The 10,411-nt window shown below is 42.6% G+C and overlaps 1 long non-coding RNA gene across 1 annotated transcript; it reads left to right on the forward strand.

Moving 5' to 3' along the window:
* The first annotated feature begins 7,543 nt into the window (after positions 1-7,543).
* On the forward strand, positions 7,544-9,856 carry LOC130994572 (uncharacterized). The gene is made up of 3 exons (XR_009091799.1): positions 7,544-7,783; positions 8,665-8,771; positions 8,982-9,856. It is a non-coding gene; the product is annotated as an uncharacterized LOC130994572 (long non-coding RNA).
* The last annotated feature ends 555 nt before the right edge of the window (positions 9,857-10,411 follow it).

The following is a 10,411-nucleotide window of genomic DNA, read 5'->3' on the forward strand; positions in this document are numbered from 1 at the left end:
TTCCGCCTTCAGGAAAAGCGGGAACAACAGACCCTACTCAACTGATCAGCTTTGCAACATCCGAATCAGACAAGCTTTTACACCCTCATCATGATGCTTTAGTTATTTCCATTTATATTGCTAACTGCTTGACAAAGCGTGTACTAATAGACAATGGTAGCTCTGCCAATATTCTGTTTTACAGTGCATACAGGGAGATGGGTTTGGATGAGTCCAAGCTAATCAAGAAGGCTGCCGTACTCGTCGGCTTCAGTGGCGAGAGTACGACCACTGTAGGGGAGATCGATCTTCCCGTCTACGCAGAAGGAGCCAACCTGTCCACTAGGTTTCTCGTGGTAGACGCCCCGTCTGCATACAACGTCATCCTGGGCCGTCCATGGATCCACGGAATGGAAGCAGTACCATCCACCTATCATCAAGTCATACGATTCCCAACCAAATGGGGAGTTAAGGAGATCAAGGGAGAGCAAAAGGACTCCAGGGCGTGCTACCAGACCACTATGAAAGCAAAAAGCCCGTCCTTATAGCAATTACAGCAGGAAGCTCTGTCCCGTTCGAAGATGAATAAAGAATGCACGTCGAATCAATCAATTACACCAGGAGGGATACCTGAGTCGCTCAATCGTGTTCATCAATCGAAGTACATGGGAGTACAGGAACACCCGAATGATACTCTGCAGTGCACTCAAGACATGAATCAACAGGGGAAACACCATTCTCTCTCGCCTATGGGATGGAGGCAGTAATCCCAACGGAAAGCGAAGTACCCACCGCCAGACATGAGCTCACGACAGACAATGGGAATCAAGAGGCCATGTGCCACGAGTTAGATCTCCTTGATGAGAAACGGAACAAAGCAAGTATCCGACTAGCTTCCTACCAACAAAGCATCGCCAGACATTACAACAAACATATCCGCACCCGCACATTCAAGCCGGGCGACTGGGTATTACGAAAAGTATTCCAGAACACCAAGGAAACAGGTGCGGGTAAATTAGCCCCAAATTGGAAAGGGCCGTTTCTGATCACCAAAGTGGTTGGACACGGAGCATACAAATTGCAAACAACGGACGGACGTGACATCAACAACAGTTGGAACGCCATCCATCTCAAACAGTATCACGCTTGATCTCTACGTTTCTACTTTATTTCATAAGGTCTTCCGAGACCAACTCAATCTACTACACGTTTACTGACCTTTGCATGCAGGTCAGAACTACATTCGGGCTTGATCCCTTAATTGGGTATGTAGGCAGCTCTAAGGAGCGCAGCCCCACCCTCCCCCTCCACACCCGTGGGGAAAAAATTAGTTTGTCTAAGGCGCACGCCCGTCTTACCCCACACATCATGAATTTAGCCTTAAGTTTAAACAACTAAGTCTAAATGGGGGAGACAATTTTCATGACAAAGGCTCACACCCGTCTCACCCCGAATGTCCTGAATTTAGCTTTAAGTTCAAACAACTAAAGTCTAAATGGGGGGGAAAATTTTCATGTAAAAGACGCAAGCCCGTCTCACCCCGAATGTCCTGAATTTAGCCTTAAGTTTATCAACTAAGTCTAAATGGGGGGAAAAATTTTCATACACAGGGCGCAAGCCCCGTCTCACACCAAACACCCTGAATTTAGCCTTAAGTTCATCAACTAAGTCTAAATGGGGGAAAAAATTTATCACATAAAAGGCGCAAGCCCCGTCTCACCCCGAACACCCTGAATTTAGCCTTAAGTTCATCAACTAAGTCTAAATGGGGGGAAAATTTTTCACATACAAAGCGCAAGCCCCGTCTCGCCCCGAACACCCTGAATTTAGCCTTAAGTTTATCAACTAAGTCTAAATGGGGGAAAAAATTTTCACATACAAGGCGCAAGCCCCGTCTCACCCCGCATATCCTGAATTTAGCCTTAAGTTCAACAACTAAGTCTAAATGGGGGGAAAATTTTCGTGTAAAAGGCGCAAGCCCATTCCAACCCGCATATCCTGAATTTAGCCTTAAGTTCAACAACTAAGTCTAAATGGAGGGATAAATTTTCGTGTAAAAGGCGCAAGCCCATCTCAACCCGCATATCCTGAATTTAGCCTTAGGTTTAACAACTAAGTCTAAATGGGGGTAAAATGCTCATGCTCAAGGTGCAAGCCCGTCTTACCCCGAATATCGTATATTTAGCCTTAGTTTAACAACTAAGTCTAAATGGGGGGGGAAATTTTTCATGTAAAAGGCGCAAACCCGTCTCAACCTGAATAACGTAAAATCAGCCTTAGTTCATATAACTAAGTCTAAATGGGGAGAAAATTTGAGTCATATAAGACGTAAACCCTACAGCTCCGTCTTTTATTTTCCTAGGAAAACGACACACAAACTCAAAACTTGAGATGAAGACCCGTCGTGTCCATCAAAGCAAAGTGCGCCTCTCCCAACTGGAAAATTTTCGCTTATCCTAATAGTCTCGGCAGACACCGAACATCTTGTTTATCCTGCTCGATTGCGCGTGAGTCCAAAAAATGTAAAGCCAAAGAGGCGTATCTCCCGTAAGCGGAGCCTTGATCACTTTTATCTTGTAAAGCCAAAGAGGCATATCTCCCGTAAGCGGAGCCTTGATCACTTTTATCTTGTAAAGCCAAAGAGGCGTATCCCCCGTAAGCGGAGCCTAGATCACTTTTATCTTGTAAAGCCAAAGAGGCGTATCTCCCGTAAGCGGAGCATTGATCACTTTTATCTTGTAAAGTCAAAGAGGCGTATCTCCCGTAAGCGGAGCTTAGATCACTTTTATCTTGTAAAGCCAAAGAGGCGTATATCCCGTAAGCGGAGCCTAGATCACTTTTATCTTGTAAAGCCAAAGAGGCGTATCACTCGTAAGCGGAGCCTTGATCACTTTTATCTTGTAAAGCCAAAGAGGCGTATCTCCCGTAAGCGGAGCCTAGATCACTTTTATCTTGTAAAGCCAAAGAGGCGTATATCTCGTAAGCAGAGCCTAGATCACTTTTATCCCGTATCAGGCAGAAGAAGCGCAAAAGATGTAAATCAAGGAGAGAGAAAGAAGACCCAACAACTTCCACTCTAGTTCACTCTGAAAGAGCCGTCAGTCTCGTAAGACCCAACAACTTCCACTCTACTTCACTCTGAAAGAGCCGTCAGTCCTGTACGACCCAACAACTTCCACTCTAGTTCACTCTGGAAGAGCCGTCAGTCCCGTGAGACCCGATAACTCCCACTCTACATAACTCCAGAAGAACCGTAAGCCCCGCACCGTCGAACCAACCAATGACTCTTTTTATAGAAAGGAAATAGCGCGGCCCTGCATACCCGGCATCGGCGGACTTACCAAAGGTTCTTCTTTGCTGAAACTAAACAACATGACCCTGCACCGTCGGGCCCACCGTGTTCTCCCTTTTGTTTTGAAAGGGAACATCAACACCCCGCACGCCCTGCACCATCGGGCCCATCGTGTCCTCCCTTTTTTGAAAGGGAACATCAACACCCCACACGCCCTGCACCATCGGGCCCATCGTGTCCTCCCTTTTTTGAAAGGGAACATCCTACACCCTGCACGCCCCGCACCAATAGGCCAACCATGTTCTCCCTTCTTTTGAAAGTGGACATCAACACCCCGCACGCCCCGCATTCTTCCATTGTCCATATAGGGGATCCCCAGCCGCGCCCTCCTACACCGCGCACGCCATGCACGCCCCGCACGCCCTGCAATCCTCCATCATCCATGTTGGGGAAGCCCCAACTTCACTACCCCACGCCCGGCACGCCCCGCACGCCCGGTGCTCCTCCATCATCCATGTTGGGGGAGCTCCAACTTCACTACCCCACGCCCGGCACGCCCCGCACGCCCGGCGCTCCTCCATCATCCATGTTGGGGGAGCTCCAACTTCACCACCTCACGCCCGGCACGCCCCGCGCGCACGGCACTCTTCCATCATCCATGATAGGGGGTCCCCAACCTCACCTTCCTACGCCGCACACGCCCTACGCTCCAGCTAAACTAGGCAGCACGCCCTTCTCTTCTCCGGTAAGCCCCCCTCGAAAATTATGCCAAGGATATACGGATCACACGAAAATCTTTAAAACTCCATAGTTATAATATAACTAAGGAGTGGGGGACAAACTGTAATGGACAGAATCCGTGCAACCCGAAATCATGCGGCCCAACAGGCCGGCCCAATGAAGCAGGTCCATACGTAAGTCAATAGTAGTTGGATACCTAGGAAAAATAGGAAGACATGAAAGGACGTTTCCGGGGTAATCGGAACCATAAGGGTTTCAAAGAATACTCTAGAAACCCTAGTCGCCACCCTACGGGCCCGTAACCTATATATGCACCAGCCCATTGACATAATGGAGACACGGTCAATCATTCATTCCCACTCTGGCACTCACACACGATCTCTCACTCCCGCTATCCCCGCTCTTCCGTTCCGCCTCCACGCTCACAACTTTCTAGGGTTCCGATCGTCCGGCTGGCCCCGCTAGCCTCGACGTCCGTCGCCCCTTGATCCATACCGCTCATTAGCTCTACCTCTGACTACTGGATCAACCGGATCAGTCGGAGAACTCCTTCATTACCATCCTTTTTCTATCTTCTCTCCATCGTTTAATTATTGTCATTACGTTACTTACGTTATTATTCATATCAATTCGCTGACTTGAGCGTCGGAGGCCCTTCCATCGACACCCCCACCGGTGCTCTTGGAGGGCTCTAACGTTGCTTGTGGTTTCAGGTTGCTAGTGCCCATCGATCCAGACGTTACTGACGTCACTTCCGTAATTGTTGGATTCACCCCTACAATAATATAATAATAATAATAATAATAATTAAGAAGAAGAAGAAGAAGAAGAGAAAGAGACAGAACGAGAAGACAGGAAGGGCGAAAGAAGGAGGAACGAGGAAAGAAGAAGAAGAGAAGAAGAAGAAGAAGAAGAAGAAGAAGAAGAAGAAGAGAAGGAAGAAGAAGAAGAAGGAAGAGGAAAGGGAGACAGTAATAATAATAATAATAATAATAATATAAGTTGATACATAGTTACGATAATTACATTATAATTTGCTTAAAATAAATTATGAACTAATTAAATAATAATAATAATAATAATAATAATAATATAATAATAATAATAATAATAATAATAATAATAATAATAATAATAATAATAATAGAAACATTAAATTCCAACTAAATAAAAATTATAATTTACATTTTATTATAAAATAATACAAATAAATAAGAATCCTGAGAATGAGCAAAAAGAATACCTAAGAAAAGCTAGGGAATAAGAATCCTGGAAAGTTGCACTACTTTCCTTGTTTTCAGGATTCTTATTACTTTCCTTGACTCATAAAAATTTAACCAAACACAGGAATTTAATATTTTGGAATCAGATTACTTTCCCAGGCCAGAATCCGTGCCAAACAAACATGCCCTATATTATTTATGAGAACGTGAGAACCATCAAATCTAATGCATCCACTGTAAAAATTAATACATTCGCTGTTAAAATTAATTAATGCATTCAAAAAAATAGAAAAAATTGCACCCTTCAGGATTCGAACCCAGGATCTATATTCATCCAACAAGATGATGCATTCACCGTAGATCTTGATGATCAAATGACTGAAAATAGTTCTCCGTTTTTTTTTTAGTGGTTCTTTCTTGAACCTCTCCCTATACACATATATGGATAGATATGAATTAACAACTTTAATTAGCTATACACATTACACGCATATATACATATATTATAAATAAAATAGATAACACACACACACACACACATATATATATATATGTATAATATAATTCTATTTGTACAATTGTTTGTTCCGAAATTATTTTCCAAAAATTCTAAAGCCTACATACTTTTATTTGAAAATCCTTCAAACTAATTATAATTATGGAAAAGTTGAGAATCATGATAAATAAAATCATAATTATTAACAAAATATAATACACTTTCTTGATTGTCAAGTAAATCCCATCTTCCTTCAAATATTTTAGAAAATAATCTAATATCATTCTATGAAAATTTGTAGGGCTGGGAATTTCGGGATCGGGTAATCGGGTACCCAATACCCGACCCGAAAAAATCGGGTATCGGGTACCCTATACCCGAAAAATTAGGGGTCGGGTTCGGGATCGGGTATTTAGGGTCTAAAAAAATCGGGTATCGGGTATACCCGAAATACCCGAATATTTAATTAAATGTATTTTAAATTCCCTATTTCCCTAATTCCCTTCGCCAGTTCGCCCATATTCGCCCAAATTCCACCAAATTCCCTATTTCCCTTCCTTTCCCAAATTCCCTATTCGCCAAATTCCAGAGTCTCCGTCTCCGCCTCCCACCCAGCGCCCCTCGCCCGCCCGCCGTTCCCGTCTCCTCGACGTCGCGACCCTCGCCAATCGCCCCCAGATCTGAGACCCTTGCTCAGTCGCCCAGCCGTTTCCGATACCCTCGACCCTCGCCAGTCGTTCCCGTCGTTCCGCCGCCGCCTACGACTTCGCCCCGCAGCAGCCGGCCGCACCGCCTCCGAGCTCCAACAGGCGCAGCTGCTTCTTCTTCTTCCTCTTATTTTTTTTTAAATAAACAGATATGCTTTTTTTTGTCTTGGTTTGAGAATTGAGCAAAAAAAATGAAATTCTGTACAGATTTGAAAGTTGCTACAAATCGACGGTGGGGGTTGAATTTTGGTGGAATTTCGTTGTGAGTTTTGATTTCTTCGATGGAAACTGGAAACTGAGTCAACTCGGGTAATTTAGGGTACCCGAATACCCGACTCGGGTACCCGAGTCGGGTATTAGGGTACCCGATTTCAATTTCGGGGTCGGGGTCGGGGTCGGGTATAGGGTTTAGGGGATTTTCGGGTTCGGGTACCCGATTTTTTCGGATAGGGTACCTGAACCCGACCCGATTCCCGGCCCTAAAAATTCGGGTGTCACAAAGACCGACTGTTAGTACTAATAGAAACTCATTATAACTTAAGTAATTAATCCTCTCTCTCTCTCTAACTTTTCTTTTAGAATAAATGATTGTAATTCGTACTCTCGTTACTCATCCTTATAAAAAAAAAAAGGAATATCATTGAGCTACGATATTCGAGTTTAAGTAATGTTCTTTTTAATATTTAATAATTTAATTAGTGGCCCGGTAATATGTAGATTTAAACTTGATATACTGAAATTCCTCTAATCATAGGATACCATTTCTTACGTACACCTTCAAATTACAAGTATTTAGAAGAACACTATGAATTAATTATCCCTACATGGACCACAATTAAAGTGGCCTAGAAACATAGTTTTCACTTCAATTGAGCTTTTTCCTTATATATAATATACATGTATGTACACGTAGTGAATGCACTAAATTAATATATGCCATAACCAAAAGGTATTTGTTTTATGCAAGTGTTCTCCAATCAAGTGGTCACTTTTGGTCCAATTCCACTATTTAGATAAACAATTAATTAAGAAAATTTGATTTCCAAGTGTCTACCCCTCCCTAGCTTGGGTGAATTATAAATAGGGGATTCTCGTCGAGGATTTTGTGCACTGATATTAATCATTTATAAAAAAAAAAAAGAGAGAGTCTTATTTGCTAGAAAAATTCATAAGTTATTATACGTATTGAACTCAATGGGTTCATCACGCTATTATTAGTTTGTGTTTTTGAAATTAGTGGGTGTTGTGGTAGTAGTCTTATTTGCAACCCTCTTCTTGGCTGATGATGCGTATATTTGCACAAGAGCAACCTACTATGGAAGCCCTGATTGCAATGGAAATCCTAGTATCTATCTATCTATCATTTGCTTCATTTCTTTGTCAAATTTTTGTTTTTTTTAGAGTTGCAAATGGGGCACGCACATTAAATTTGAACGCCGTCTTATTAGTTGGAGGGAAAAACATATTGTTAAAATCATCCTTTTTGTAGTACTCTCTTATATAAGTTTATAGCACTCTCTTTCTTGTGATGACTTTTAAGGGGATGATGTGCCCAATTCTAATATGGTATCAGAGTAGGCCTAAGTTCGATGTGGTCTGTTGTGCATATTATAGCAACCAATGAGTCATGTATACCGGCCTACACATGCAGAGGGCATGTTAAAGCCACCCTTTTTGTCCCATATCGACTTGGTAATGATCATGTCTCCAATATGTAAGTGTGGAGTATCCTATGTCCTTATGAGACATTTTAAAAGAATGATAGGCTCAATTCTAATATGGTATCAGAACAGGTCCAAATTGGATGTGGTTTGTCTATTATGCACATTGTAGTAGTCGATGAGTCATATCGACTTACACATGCGGCGGCGTGTTAAAGCCACCCTTTATGTTCCACACCAACTTGATAATGATTTTGTCTCCTATATATAAATTTGGAGTATCTTTTCTTCTTATGAGACTTTTAAGGGCTTGGTAATGATTATGGCTTCAATATATAAATTTGGAGTACCTTCTCTTACGAAGCTTTTTAAGGGGATGATGGGCCCAATTTTAATACATATTACCAACTAAGTTGCTTATTTTTAAAATTTAATTTATTATATAATTCTATTAGTGTTTTATGTGGAATTTTATTATATTATATGTCCATAATTGAAATGTAATAAAAAATTAACAGTGATAGTTAACGGAATATGTGTTTGTGTTTTATTTTGATAAATGAAGCTGGAGCGTGTGGATATGGAGAATACGGAAGGACAGTATACAATGGGCAGGTCAGTGGAGTCTCGAGACTTTTCAAAAATGGCTCTGGCTGCGGTGCTTGCTATCAGGTATATAAATAAAATTCTCTATAATTACATTTAACAATTACTATTTGCATCTAAGGACAATAATTTTTTATTTTTTTTATCAAATTTTAATTTTACGTACAAACTAATTAAAAGTTTTGTAATTAAATATATGAATTTTCAATTATATTGTTCGATGTACTCTGACTTGATCGACCAAAGTGTTATTGACGGGTGTAGAAATGTGGACAGAATAACGACGTGAATGTAGGAACCGATGCAAGAGTTGGACTCTTTCTCCGTAAGACAAAATTGCCCCGCACAGTACACACGGTTCGATGGCAAATGTCCCCAAGATACAACGGTTTTAATGAGTACGAGACCTTGTACTAGGAACTCGAACTTCCAGCGAACTACAGAATACTCGGGACTTGAGTATGAATTAGAAGAAAGAATGAGTAAAATTAATTATCTGAATTAATTTTGGTGTGTTTAATCTCATTCAGCAGGGCTGTATTTATAGGAGAAGGAAGGGTGCCATGAAGAGGTGTCTGCCAGGGGGTGTCTGTTCGAACCAGCCAATGGTCCGAACCATCGCATTGGTTCAGTCAAAGGGTTGCGAGCCAACCACCCCCACCTCACCAGTCTGATCCAAACGCTTCCTTATCCGCCACGCGGTGCCACGTCACCCGAGCCACCATTTCATTTGTCAAAACTAAAGGCTCCTCAAAGCTCCTCGCGACGACACTCAATGACGTTGTGCCAGGGCAGAGGAATCCGCAGAGCAGACCAGAGGAGTCGAGACGCCAGAGGAGTCGAGGCGCCAGCGGAGTCGAGACGCCAGAGGAGTCGTTTCGCCAGAGGAGACTTGATTCCTCTGCGCCAGAGGAATCGTTTCGCCAGATGAGACTTGATTCCTCTGCGCCAGATTCCTTATTTTTTCAAATTCAAGATGACACTCCACATTTTCATTTTCAATAGCTATCTTTTGGCATTTAATTGCTCATTCAAATTAAGCCATATATTCCAACACAAAGTGTCTAGTTTTTGAAGCAACACACACTATAAGAATTTTGTTATAAAGATCCAGAATATTGGAAAATAAAGGAGATCAAGTTATACAGCAAACATCATTATATTTAGGGTTAATTGCCGGAAAAACCATATACTTTTTCGATTTTTGGTTATTTCCCATGACAAAAAAAGTCTGAACAGAAATCCATGAATTGAAAACTTAATTGTAATTTTCCCCTGCGTCCATTTTCCGGCGATCTTCGATGGAGCTCCGATCCAACGTGGCATAATTCATTCCATCTGTCAAAATAAATTGATGACTAGGCAGCCACATCGCCTGATGACTAGGCAGCCACATCGCCGCCGCCTGAAATCCAAATTTCTGAAAGAGACGCCGCAGATCTGGTTCTATCTCCCTCCCCCTGCTTTGTCAAGCAATGAGCCCTAATTAATGAGAATAGAGGCGAGCGAACTGGAAGAGGAAAGGGGAGGGCGGAGGCGGTGTGTGGAAGCGGCGAGGCGAGAGGGCGGAGGTTGGAGGCGAGATGAGGGCGGCGGAGGTGGGAGCTGGGATCTAAATCAGTTCTCTCAAAACTAATTGTCGTGCCAACTGCCAATCGCCGCCGGCGTCGGGGACTCGGGGTGGAGTCACGAGGCTCGGGCAAGGC

This window comes from Salvia miltiorrhiza, chromosome 7, assembly GCF_028751815.1.
Source record: "Salvia miltiorrhiza cultivar Shanhuang (shh) chromosome 7, IMPLAD_Smil_shh, whole genome shotgun sequence".
In the NCBI taxonomy this organism is placed as follows: Eukaryota; Viridiplantae; Streptophyta; class Magnoliopsida; order Lamiales; family Lamiaceae; genus Salvia; species Salvia miltiorrhiza.